Source organism: Myripristis murdjan, chromosome 17, assembly GCF_902150065.1.
Source record: "Myripristis murdjan chromosome 17, fMyrMur1.1, whole genome shotgun sequence".
NCBI classification, from domain to species: domain Eukaryota; kingdom Metazoa; phylum Chordata; class Actinopteri; order Holocentriformes; family Holocentridae; genus Myripristis; species Myripristis murdjan.
In genome coordinates, this window is record NC_043996.1 from 13,277,729 (window position 1) to 13,287,678 (window position 9,950).

Below are 9,950 nucleotides of genomic sequence, written 5' to 3' on the forward strand. Positions count from 1 at the left end.
CCAGTGTGACTCTAGACCACTTGTAAAATGCAATTAGCCTACATGATTTTAAGGTTTTAAAATGTTTCCGAGCCCTACACCGACAGCGGGTTCCTAAATTATCCCCCTCCTCCCACCCCTCTTGCAGTAACACAGCCTGCAGCTCCAAGAGTAAGAGTTTGGTCATTATAAAATCTTTTATCATTGTTGAGGGTCATTAACCATCTGCCATAGCAGTAATAAAATCTACATATAGTTCATCCCCCCCTGAAGTATTTCACTATGCCTTTAGTTGCCGAATTAGCATACAGTAACGGTTCTCTTGGAGGTCTAACCCAAATGTGAGCTAGTTAATTGCAATGCAGCTTAAAATGTCAGTCATGAAATGTGTCTCAGAGGCTGGGGCAAGATGAAAACTCTGGAGAGGTTTAACGACCACCGTGAAATCACTGACGTAAATGCATGTTCCTGCAAACCAGTGGGGCATCGCAGCCTGGTGAGGACGGACTGCGGAGGGCAAACAAGGACGGGAGGGATGAAGCCAGGCAAAGTTAATGCTAATCCCCCAGGCCGCATGTAAGTGTTCACTTCACCCAGGAGAGCGCTTATGGCTAATCAAGACGGAAATTAAGCCTTAGCTTGTGCTGATCATGCTTGATGACAAATCATTGTCGAATGCCTTCGATGGGTGTAATGTCTCGCTAATAGGAGATAACATGCCTTGCGTGTCTAGGGTCATGTTGAAAATACCACTTACAACCATGACAGATGCCAGATAAGGACAGTTGCCTGATGTAATGTGCAAATTTCAGTGGGCTTGGTAACATGGCTATTCACTTATTGCACTAATCAATGGCCAAATTGAATAATGGTGATATGAAAAGTGAGCAGACATTTACAACTGATCCTTCACCTCATTGCCAAAAACACCCAGATATTGCCTTTAAAACAGCAGGCATTAGCATTTACTTCAGTTCCCCATAGCCAGATATTATAAATAAATTGTAAATAACAAATTAAAAAAATGAAAGGTGTTCCCCTTTAATACTGTTGATACTAACCCGCTCTATCCTCTCCATTCTTTCCAAAAGTATGGCATCTTTTCATACTTACTTGTGTGATGACGTTTTGTGGGACACATTCTTAACGCTCATGCGGTTTGTCTCTCGACTTAACACGTTATTGCCTTGACTTTCAATCCATCACTTTCAGTGCCTTGGGAGGGATAGCTACAGAAATCTTGATATCATGCCTAAGTCATTCCATCATCTTCTAAAGGCTTTATGAGGACGATGTCTTTGGCCAGACCTGTTGTTGTCACCCTGCATGTCTTTGATGCTTTACGATCCGTGAAATAGACCCTGCAGATGTTGGTGTTTTAGAGCTGCTCCTGCTTCTCTCTCTCTCTCTCTCTCTCTCTCTCTCTCTCTCTCTCTCTCTCTCTCTCTCTCTCTTGCTTGCTCACTCTCTTCCTCTGTTTTCTCTTCTCTTCTCTCCTTTCTTTGCAGGGGTGCTGGATGCACTAAGAGACATGCGGGCCTTGAGGACGATGGCCAGTGACAGATAGAGGAAAGCCGAGGTTATCAACCCTGTCAGGCAGTCAATCCTGATGACTAACAATGCAACACAGCCAGATTTGGCCATCAGGTAGACTCTCATCCCACTGTCTTTTTTTCCTTTAATTTGTTTCCACTACCTGTCAGAATGCAACAATTGCAACACCATGCACAGCAGATGCTGAATTGAGAAAATATTTCATACATCCCATTTTGTTTTCAAAGATATTGTTTTCCCTTCCGGTGCTTGTCCAAGAAAATATCTACGGTGCTCAAGTTCCCTATATTCCCTATAGATCATTGCTGCTCTCCTCTGTTATTGTGCCCACTGTGTTTTCAATTTAATTCGACCATCTTCTCTCTGTCTTTTCATCACATTAAAGATATTACACATATTACATTTCTTGTTCTGCTTTGACCCGCCAAATTAAGGGTACACTCTGTCTTCATCAACTAGTTCGGATGTTTGGCAGAAGACGGAAGGGATGAAAAGGATTCATGTTTTACTTGTGATCACGCAAGCAGGTGTGACCTTGAGTTTGTTACAGCTGAAATGTGAAAAATCTGTTTTGCAAAGAATCCAGTCGTCCATTATATTCTTGAAAGCTGATAATGGGATTTTGCTATAAGAAAATCAATTAGCACAGGACAGGGAAATACAATATCCCCTGTATATACTCTGAAATTCTAGCCGATTTGTCTCAATTTCCCCATCAAAGGCCTTTGAGCATCACTGTGATCCTATTAGTGGACCTCTCCAGGTGAAGATGACTTCATTCAGCTGTGGTGGGGGATGTGACAGCTGAGCGGGGTTTGAATAGGGGTGGGGTGGGGGCTGGGGAGCGTGGTGGAGCGGGTGAGGACAGAAGGGTGGAAGGATGGTAGTGGAGGAGAGGACTGTGTAAAAGACACCTGAATTGAGAATAATGAGTCTAGAGAGGAGCCAAGACATCTCTTTCATCTTCAGCCTGACTTGAACTGCTCTTTCATCATCATCATCTAAAAAATGTGCATGCTCACAGCATAGATACACGTACCTCCAGGGAGCAAAGAGATATTTCACTTAGAAGGATACTCTCCCAATTTCCCTCTTGTTTCTGATTTGCAGGTCCTACATTGTGGAATTAGAGCGAGGAGTCATTAAAGACATGACACACACTTGCCATGACGCGCAGAAATAGAGTCGGGGCCGGTGGCAATTATTTATCCTAAAATCAGGGTCGTTATTTTGCCTGATGAATTTGTGTTCAAATTAAGAGTGAGAGCTGAGAATGATGAGTCATGATATCAGCAGAACAAAGGTTTCTGTGTTTTTAAGGAGTCACTCATCAGGGTGACAGTCAGGGTAATAGCTAACGCCGCAATATCATGTCAAATTTGAAAGCTGAATGCTTCAGCTTTATTGTTTTGAGGGGAGGTGAATTTCACTCCTCTAGTATCTTTTGGTCGGTCTGTTGTCTGAGTTAAACTAAAGTCAAGTCAAGTCAATTTTATTTGTATGGCCCTTAATTGAGTGAAGCTACACTGCAAAAGGGAATTTAGTCTCACAGTCAGCGACTGTGTTTACATGGTCTTTAGTATCCCGGTTTTGATTGGGTTTTTTAAGTATCCCATTTTTGTGTTTGTGCATATAAACACCATATCCCGAATTCAAAAACTGGGTTACACCCTTATCCCCGTTTCAAGAAACCCGGTTTTGCCACCTGGAGTACTCCAGTAGAAGCCGGGATACTGGCGCATGTATACGCCTTATCCCAGTTTCTGTCGGCTGCCCACCGTGTGCGCAGGCGCCAAAGTGATGCACCAGATAAACAAGCAACATGGCGGCAACGAGAGCTTCCCATTTTTGGAGTGACGAAGAGACTGAATTTTGCCTGAAAATAATGAAAGAACTCAACATAACTACTGGTGCTTTTCCACTCGCAACTACTCGGCTCTACTCGGCTCGTCTCGGTTTCGGAGTCGAGCCGAGTTGAGCTGAGTAGGTGCGAGTGGAAAAGCGCCATAAGTGTTTAGATGGCAGAAGACACCGACCTATTCAAGTCTGTTGCGCACAAACTACATGACGCTGGTTTTCCACCTCGCAACATTGAACAAGTTAGGTCGCGGTGGAAAATAATGAAGAAGCACTACTGAGTATTTACTAATGCTAAGCCCGCTAGAAGCCACAGAGGTCTCATGTTTGTCTTACTTCTAAATATAATAAATATATCACACTTCCCGCTCACTTGTTTCCAGTGCAGTTTCACTTATTTCAGCACTTTTTTTTTGCAGGAAAAAGTATAAATGTGAGGAAGCAAGGCAGATTAAGGTGGATAAGCAAACCAGTATCAAGAAAGTTCTTCAAACAAATCGATTATGGTTGGAAAAAAGTGGAATTACTTCATGGAAGACTGCTTTTCATTTGTTTTAAGAAAAACAATATTTTAAGAGTGGATATGAGATTAAATGATTGGAGATTAAATGACAAGAAAGACCTACTTCCCTCTCATTGCTGTACTGTGTTCCTAAGGTGATCTGTGATGTATGTGTGTGTGTGTGTGTATCCTCCACTGGGTGCCGTTCAGAGCCGGTTCAGTCAAGCTCAGTGGCCTCGCTCAGCCCAAAAGCAGGCGACGTGTCCAGACCATCTGACGGGATTTGCAGTGACCCAGTTAGGCAACAGCCTCGGCTGCACTCGCACAGACAACCTGGCTCGCCTTTACTAAATTCCCTCTTAATTGAAGAGACAGCTTACTGAGATGAAGACACAACAACTTTCAAAGGACATTTAGGTAGGTAGTTTATTTTCTCTTGAGGTGAGCTTAGTCACCACCTTAGTCATCACTAACATGATTTCACCCGACTCCAGCGACATGAACTCAGCTTTGGGCTGGAAACGCTGCAGCAGGCCTTCACTGCAACCCTAACCCACAATCAAATCTGCTCTAAAATGTTGGGAAAACGTGGATCTGCTCATGTATTCTGGTGGTGAGCAGTGTTTAGAGAGACAAATGGCTTGTGATTTTCAGACATAATTACTGTATCTAAGTGAGGTTTCTGCAGCCGTCCTGGGACATTCCTCTCAACAAAAGGCCGAGGGATTCCAGGCTGTGAGATTACTGTTTCTCCAGTTATGGCAGCTTCTGCTGTCCAACAGTCCCAATAGACAAAAAGTGCTGATTCCAAGTACTTTTTTTTGAAGAGAACTTATTTTCTCTTAATCGCAAAAGGGTCTCCAGATGCCTTTTTTGTGCGAGTCAGCCCCAGTTTGATTAATGTGATAGGAGAGTGCTGAAAGTCATGTAAAAAGGCTCCCAGAGGCGGCTGCCAGGCTCGGAGGTGTCACCCTATGCTGCTGAATAAATGAGCAGAACTAATTGTTTGTTTATCATTTGAAATATTAATAACGTTAAATATATGAAGCCGTCATTTGAAATCACCACCGGGGACCACTACACACTGTGGCTGGTGTAGCTTCCTATAATAGTAGCACAGCAGCAGTAACAGGATTTCACTACCCAGGCGTTTGGACTCAAATGGCTAATTTCATAAGTGTTGAGGCTACATTAGACTTTGGCTCGACGTGTTGTGTAATTATATTATTCCCTTAAGAAGGCGAAAGTGTGTCTATTCATAATTAAAGTAGATTACATAATATTTTTGGGAAGTTTTGGGGGGTAAACATTTGAAGGGGAAAGCTAAGATGGCCGGGTTGATATTGTGCAGTGCAGTGTAGCTGAGCTTAATGAGGTGATGAAATACTCCAGAACAACTTACTGCTTATTGCACATCTGCTGTACTTTACTGTATGTCATTCATGGAGAATAACAATGAGCAGCACTATTATAGTTACGTTGGCCTACAGTATAGGAGCCTTAAAGGCAAATGAAAGTGGGCTTGATGATTATCACGATTGCTCTGCAACGATCCTCAAGTTCCAAGCTGACAAGTATACGCTGGTCTTTGATTAATGGACTATTATACACTATGTTCTGCGAACCACTTAGAGCAGTTTCCACAGGCAGTGGGATAATGAGAGTCGAGAGATCATCCTTGTGTGTGGGCCTCGGATATATGCACCAGCTAGCTTTGTTAAAATGTTGCAGTCCAGAGCAATGGTGGCCCTCATCAGGATTTCTGCTCTCTGCCTTACTAATGCTGGGAGTTTAAAGAGGATGACGTTGAATCATGAGACTGAATCCTAACTCCCCGATGGTGCAGACCCCAGGCAAACTTTTGTTTACGTTGTGCTTTATCAGTGATCTGGGAAGCTTTGTAAATCCTTTGCATCTCCTCTTTCATCTTCACGCAGCACCTTGATCCTCATTAGCTCTGCGGCAATAATGAAGACTGGGACAAATAAAAAAAGTATTCTTGGCTCGACTTGGCATGGTGTATGTGTTTGTGCTTGTGCAGTGGGGAGGGTGGGGGGACGCAGGCCACGCACTATGTAAAACCTTTACCCAAATCCACAAGCCTGTGTTATTGTTGAGCTTTGTGAGGAAGTGAAACTCAACTTTATAGCAGTACACAGTGCGCTTTTCAGAGTGAAATGAGGTGGCTGATTGTAGAGGCAAAGAGCTGGTCTTGGTGAGTCGAAAGCATCTCATCAGCATCTGCATTCTTGTGTCATCGCATGACAGTTCATCTTGTGGTAGAGCAGAGCAGGGTTAGACTTTTTATTGATTTGCCCATGTAATAGGTCGATATTTGCCATCAGTGTCGTCCACAGCTGACATGATGGAGCTGCGTCCTAAATCACAATAAAAGTTTGCAAAGTAGCAGTGAAATTGTATTTTCTCTGCACATTTTTATCTGTTTAATACGTTTTATTTGTTATACACTAAGTCTTCATTTAAAGGTGGAGTTAGTTCAATTTTGGAGAAAAGTTGTTGATATTTGAAATCAACAACCAGATTTACTGTTCCTCTTGCTCACACGGCCTCCTTTTCCCTGTCTTCCCTCCTCCTCCACCCCCCGTCCTGTGTGGCAATTTTTTTGTCATTTTGGCCTATTGGTTAAGGTTAGGCTTAAAGTTACAGTTAAGGCTTAAGGTTAAGATTAGGCATAATTTGGTTATGGCTAAGATTAGGAAAAGGCTTACTATGCTTACTCATAGTGTTGTGTGGCCCGGTCCAAGCCACTGTGTTTATTTTCAATTATCTTTGTTCAGAATCGCTGACTCCACTTTAAACGTGTATTCCAGAGATTCCCTGTCCCGTTCAGTGTGGGTTGGTTGGGCAGCTCTCTGCCTTAGAGAGCTGAAAAAGAGTTTCATTAGTTTGTAGTTTCAGAGGAGAGATTTAGCATCAAATGATCTAAATGCTCTTTCTTTTCTTTTTTTTTTTCACCCAAGAGTACAGTAAGATTCAGGGGCACACTCTGAATCCTTGTATTTTTTGGCATGAAAATGGTCCCATTTGAAGATGCTGGGTCCTGGCACAAAATACTAGCTATCAGTGACCTAATTCAATAAATACTGGCTGTGGTGTTGGCCCTCAAAAATTCATTGCACGCTCTGAGGAGACAGCATACTCTCTGGTGATCATCAATATGATGCTGTTGAATTTGTTTCCAGTTCAGTTCAATGCAGTTCAGTTTAGTTTACTGTCATTCAAACATGATAAAAACATGAAAGAACCCAATTAGTTTCCCAGGTCCAGCAGCAGACAGGATAAATAACATTATGCAAGAATAACCAGACATGCTTGAGACTGTTTGTTTGTGCTTGTATTGACTGTCAGGATAGTGCAGCAGCATGTACTGGATAGTGGTGGGTGGGATCTCATCTGTCATGCCTGTATGGTATTGTTGGGAAGTTGTCAAATTATTTGACATCTTATCATTAGTCCAGTCTACACCACACTCCTTATTGCTTCTGGCAGAACATAGCACCACTCTTAATTTTCTAAATTAACATGTCTTTATGCTAATTGAATGGGGCTTTAATAGCTCTCTGTAGATTGCATGGAGAGACAAAGACAGAAAAGCTGTCTGAATTCCCCTCCTCTATCTATTGCAGACAAAAGGTTTTCTTGTTAAATATTGATAGCACCTGCAGACATCCAATTATGCAACAAAGACAACCGCCACATTCACTAAACAACTGTGCTATTTGATAAATTGCAAGTCAAGAAAAACGTATATCCCCCTTTGTAGCTGAAAATCAACATTGTGCAGTGTAAGACCCTAATTTGAAATATATTGTGATCAATGACACCAAGCACTGTTACGTGACTATTCCCGTGAGTGCTCTGTTTATCACAAAATGGCTAAAAAGAAGTGATGTTTCGCTTCTATGGAAGATCTCCCTCTTGGCTTTTAAAGCAAGCTGTCTGGGCTGTTCTGACGTATCGTCAGCTATTATTCCTGATGCCTCCCATGGGGTCCTGCTCTCCATAAACTCTTCCCCTTCAGTGAGTCCCTGCCTCCCATCACCAGCATGCTTGTTAAACAGACACACACATTAGTTTAACTCATGTTTCCTCTGAGGCCCACAAGCCTGCCAACCCAAAGCCCTTGCTTATCACTCAGCCTCTGCCCCTGTGTGTGTGTGTGCAGCTGCTTGCACACATTTATTGTCCCACAATGCCCTCTGCTAAACTCTCTTGATGTACTGTATGTGATTTTTTTTTCTATTTCAGCATACTGCTTCTTAATCACTCTGTGTGTTTGTCTTGGTATATGACCCAGAATTCACTTGCAGAGGAGGAAGACAGCAAACTCTTTGCGTGAATAAAAACAGAGATACCATAGCAGAACAGAAATGTCATAAAAATGCTCTAACATGTACCTCCATAAAAAAATGATTGAGGACTTTATAATAAATATACAGTAGGTTACACATTTTCAATATGTACTCAAGATTCAGTGCCAAGAGGCATGCTATCTTAGATGGAGCAACCTCCTTCAAGTGGAATTTAAAATGAAATGGCATAAAACTATCTGCCTACACACTTCTCCAAAACTGAGGCGTTCAAGTACCTCAAGCCCCTTAAAACTTTCTTTAAGTATCACCCTAAGGCCTCTGAGCTAGACAGCTGTAAGCAGCCAATTCAGAACAGCAGTGCAATGTACCAAATCTACAAAACTAACAAACAGTCTCACAGTCCCACGATTATGAAAACATCAAGCCAGAGCTCAGGGCACAGGCTATTACACAACGATTAGCAGGTAAATAAAAACACCAAGCAAACCCCCTCTTGTTGTGATCAGATGTGATAATTAAACCTAATTATTTTCTCACTGTGAATTATTTCAGTGGTGTTCATTTATTTATGATGCTATTTAAACACCAACTCTTGTTACATGCTCGTTGCCCGGTCACTGTCACTTCAGGAATTGTTTCTGTCTGTGCGCGTTTTTCTCAGTCTTTCCTCCGTGCCACGGTAACTCAGCAGAGCACATTTTTGAAATGGCACGCAGTGAAAAGTACAACGGTCACGCTGTAGGTTGCCGATTTTTTTCAAAGAAAGTGTTGGGATATGTTGTTCCTCCGACAGATTGGCTTGTCCTAGCCGAATTAATGGAGTTTTGCAGACTCACAGAGAATTGGCTTTCACATTTCAACTATTTCTGTTTCATCGATATGACAAAATAACAAGTACAGTGCGTTCGTGTTAAAAAAACAACAACAACAAACAAATAAATAAATAAAAGAAAGTTTAGGTGGCACTGTGGCATAGGGTGAAGCAAGCAGCCACCAGTATAAATGAAAACTGTAGAACTGTAGATGGAGACTATAAATTTATGACATATTGACTCATATATGCCTCAAAGGAGGTAAACTCCACTCTGCAATGGACATAAATATGGGTGAACTTGATCTTCGGGCTGTTATTTTCCCCTGTGCGCCTGCGTACTGGGGAGAGAGATTTTTCCTTTTCATGTACAGATGATGATCCTTGATGTTTTATTGAGAAGCACTCACAGCGTTTGTTCAGCTGCTTTTGGGCCTTGTTACCTTTGAATACTTACACAGAGTTCCCGCTGAATGTTACACTTGGGCGACAATGTAAATTTTGTTTACATAGGATTTTTTTTTAGGTTTAATTGCTTTGTATTGAAATATGCTAATGCAGTGATGAGTTTTGCCTCCCCAAATCAATCAAAAATCAAAACACAACCTCTCTGAAAATGCTCAGTCCATTAACTTCTGAACGCAATCCAATTTAGGACTATGCCTACTAAATCAAATGAACCAAAAATAAGAAAACACTTATTCAAACTCATCTTGAGAAGGAGCGGTGTGTGTTCAAATTGAACGCTGACTCTTAAGCCAGAACTGCTCATCTCATACCAACAAACTCTTCCTTTCTGTCTTTTCATCCCTGAGGTATGATGGACTGCTTCCAATAACATTGCCATATTTTAATCAGACCCAGATGCAGAATATTTGCTTGTTAAAACTAAAAAAAAAAAAAAAAAAAACAC